Here is a 4,199-nt window from a genome sequence, read left to right on the forward strand (position 1 = left end):
AAGTATATATATCATTAGTGAAGCGAGTATCTCCACGCTAATGGAGTTGACGAACAGCCAAATGATCATCGTCGTCTTCCACCGAACAGCCAAATGATCATCGTTGTCCTCCACCGAACAATTCGTGCTGATAAGGTGTTGTAATGATAGTACGTCAGTGTTCACCAGTAATACTATCTTATTCGCTCACTTCATTTCTCATTCTAAATAAGAACCCTTGGTGGGGTATTTATACAGTTACAATTTTGGTGATAAACATCAAATTATGCAGATAATTATCAGCATACTAATGACACCTGTGTACACGATGTGTCAAATACATACTAGAGTTGTGGGGCCCACATAAATGGTGCGCATCCATATTCACGACATATCATATATAACATCTTCATCTTTCTTCTTCTTTCTTATTCTCTTTTCCCTCTTTCTTTTTCTTCTTCTTCTATCTCTGGCGATTCAGAGAGAAAATCTCTGTTGAGAAAACATACAGAAAATTAGTGAAGCAGATCAATCGAGTGTAGTGTTGATGAGTTCATAGTTTGGATTTAGTTAGAATCCTCGATTGAGTTGAAGAAAAGTGATGATGTTGTAAATTAGAAATTAGGGTTTGAAGAGCGGATTAAAGGCTGGAGTTTTAGAAGATGAATTCTAGAGCTGTTGGTAGATGAAGAATCATGGGTAGAGGTTCGATTGAAGCTTTGAAGTTGTTTTGATGATCGAACCGAGAATTAGGGTTTCTGGAAGAATTAGAAGATGGAATCGATATCTTAAGAAGGGGATTTGAGATGGGTTTGTTGATATGAAAACTTTAGGTTGCTGTTTTCGGATCGATTTGGAGAAGTCTTGGTTTGGGAATGAAATTAGGGTTCTTGAGTTGTTCGAGGGATTGTGTGAAATTGAAGGTTTAGAAGTCTAATTGAAGATGGGTTTGTCACGAATTAAGAATTAAGGTTGTATCTTTTAAAGAAGAGATTGATAAATTGGAATTAGGGTTTCTGGATTTTGTCTTGAAGTTTATTTGAGTGGCGATTTGATAAGAATAAATTAGATTCAAGAACGATTGATGATAGAGGTGGAGTTATCATAACCAAGTATGGTCTCTGCTGAAGGTTGTGATGGATTCCTTGAGTAGAATCATTTTGGAGGTAATTGTTCTTCTGAGTTTATTTAGATAAAGTTATTTAATCTTCTTGGTTGAGTTTAAGTAGTTGATATTTGAATTAATGTTTGAGATGAGTATGGAATGAATCTGTAATGGGTGGTGGAGGCTTGTAAATGTTGGTTACAGAACAGTGGTGGATTTTTGGAAGCTGTTGAGAATGGTGTATGTGTGTTTGAACTGATAAATTGAAGATCAGGGTTTGCAGTAGTATTGGAACTGAAATTTAACATGGATGAATTTGATACGGAGTTGAGTTTATGGGATTGATAATGTAATTATAATTGTAGTTAGTGATGTTGTTGTGATTGGAATAAACTGAATGACTTGGAGAATGTTGAATTAGGGTTGTTGATAGGGATGATGCTGAAATGGTTGTTGGTTGAGTAGTGTAGGATTATAGTTGGTAGATTCAGTGAAAGCATGTTACTGCTGCCACTTTCAGGTGAGCTTAACTTACATTTGTAATTGAGTTCTAAAGTTTACTTTAATATATGTATAACTTTAGTTCGGTAGAATCGAAATGTTAATGAAGTAGAGTTGGAGATGAAACCATGGCAGGGAGGTTATATTTCTCTGTTTGAGCTTAGTTTAGTGTGTTGAGTCTTGTGATGCACCATTATGGTACAGTTGAGCTTCTGGCATATGCAAGGGCCTTGATTTGTATAACCTGAATCAGTATTGTGGACTGAGTCGACTCACCGATTTTCCCTGACTTTACCTGAGTTGGACCCCGGACTGTATTTGACTCAGTTGACCTTTTGACCAGGACTTTGGCCTTGACTTAGACGTTGACTGTTAGTTGATTCCTTCTGACAAAACGTTGAGCGTTAGTGACCGTTAGTTGACCAGTTAGATCAGACTTATTTATTAGACTATAGAACCAACCCATATGAGTTAGGAAACCTTGGAAATGTTAAAGATAGATAATAAAAAGGTATAAAGTCATAAATGGGCTTAGAACCATTAGATAGACTTGTATGATTATTGTGTGAGCCATTTTGGCTAGATACTTAGACTTCTTGTGTGATTAACAGTTAGTTTATATTAACAACGATCGATTCAAAGGACGAACCAGTGGATCGTGGATCTCGAAGTAGGCGTGGCTTGTCATCAAAAGAGGTGGGAATACATTTAACTCTTTTGTAACCATTATTGTTTTCTTTTACAAAAGTTTATGGTTATCAACCCATGCATTGTTTGTTATGCATTCCATGCTTATTTAAACTGCATTATGATTGTTCTGTTGATTCTTTGAATCTTTCCAAGGTTTGGAAAGGACTTGTAATGTTTGTTTGTCATGTGACTTGTTATGGGAAATGAGAATTCCCACTTGTGGAATATAGGATGCGCTCCTTCACATTTATATCTATTATATGTTTATTCGGTGTGGAATTGGCATCAATATTACTATTCGGTGTGGAAGTGGCATCAATATTATACATTGTTTGAAGAAGGAGTTTGTCCATATACATGTTTGTTTATTTCAGTGATTTGGTCACTGTTTAATGTTTCGAAAAACATGTATTGTTTTTCAAATCTTGCTTATGATTACTTGAAAGTCAAATATCTATTCCTACTGGGCACCCCTTTTAGGGATGATGTACTCACTCATTCCCACTTTCAGTTTCAGATACAGATCAGAGTTGTGCAACGAAAGTTTCGAGGAGTCGAGTCCGTTTGTTAGATTACTTCGGCTATGTTTATTCTGTTGCATATTATATTTGAAAACCGAATGACTATTGTATATGTATCATTTGAGAGGAGTTCTTGTATATACATATTCTGAGCGGGGCTAGTTTCGGGTTAAGTTTTGTAGCAAATTTCTTAATTGAATATTTAAGTAAATGATTTAGATTCTTAGTGCCTCTTTATTTAGTTAAACTCTATGATTAGTCAGCTGCTAGTTTTGGGGCGCTACATTGTTGGTATCAGAGCTCACTATTAGATCTTATATGAGAAAAGATAGGAATAGCCAGTGCCAGTTAGTGAAATAAATTAGTTTAGTACTGGGTTGGGTCGTGAGATAAACCTTAATCACTAAAAGCTATCAATAATTAAAAGATTTATTTGGTTGATTGATTGTTTGTGTATGTATGAAGTAAAAATTGTAGGGTACACCAATTACTTTAGCTAATAGGGATTTGGGAATAATTAATTTAAAAAGTATGAACATATACACAATTCAATACTAAAATTAGTGAGTTTAGTATTATTATAGAATGTCACATAGAAATTTATTGAATACCTTGACTTATACATAGAATCAACTATTTATAATTTCATAAATGTTAATAATATTCTTGGAACTTAATAATATTTGTAAGAGTAGTTAGAATAATAGCCAACCATCAATTTATACAATCAAAATATTTAATAGTAATTATAAATGATAATAAAAGTAATAATAATTTTGATAAGTAATGTTAGCATTTCTCAATTAGTATCATATTGAACTTACGATTAAGTTTTTGTAAATTAAACTAATGACAAATTAGGAATAGATATTCTGCGTTTAAACTAGACGGTTAATATAATACTTATTGGGCGTTAGACGTAAAAGGGTGAGAATAAAATGTATAAAATAAAAAGACTTAACTTGTTAGTAATTTTATACATAAATTATCTTTAGTCTAACAAATGATTCAGTAAAACTCTAAAATGAAACAAATATACATGAAATGGTAATATAATATTCAGATGCTTAGTGTAATATTATAACTAAAAGAAAATAAATTCTTATAGTAATACGATACTTCACACTACTAGAAAAATCAAAAGACTATTAAGATATGTTATAATTTTACACAGACTTAAATCTAAATCAAATTAATTTACCAACGCCAATATTTAACAAGATATAGTATACAAATCTAATCTGAATAAAGAAAAATTTGTTATGCTAATCTTTACGTGAAAGTAGAACTATATTTACAATATTAAGGCTTAGTGTACCAACCAGACTATCAACTTAAGAATAATGAGAATAATAACACAGTTGATAATAATATTTGAGTAATTAAACTGGTAGTAAATTTAT

General features: G+C 32.6%; 1 long non-coding RNA gene across 1 annotated transcript; it reads left to right on the forward strand.

Moving 5' to 3' along the window:
- Positions 1-431: 431 nt before the first annotated feature.
- On the forward strand, positions 432-2,969 carry LOC113355274. The gene is made up of 3 exons (XR_003362325.1): positions 432-1,604; positions 2,197-2,281; positions 2,787-2,969. It is a non-coding gene; the product is annotated as an uncharacterized LOC113355274 (long non-coding RNA).
- The last annotated feature ends 1,230 nt before the right edge of the window (positions 2,970-4,199 follow it).

This window comes from Papaver somniferum, chromosome 3 (genome assembly GCF_003573695.1).
Source record: "Papaver somniferum cultivar HN1 chromosome 3, ASM357369v1, whole genome shotgun sequence".
Classification (NCBI taxonomy): Eukaryota; Viridiplantae; Streptophyta; class Magnoliopsida; order Ranunculales; family Papaveraceae; genus Papaver; species Papaver somniferum.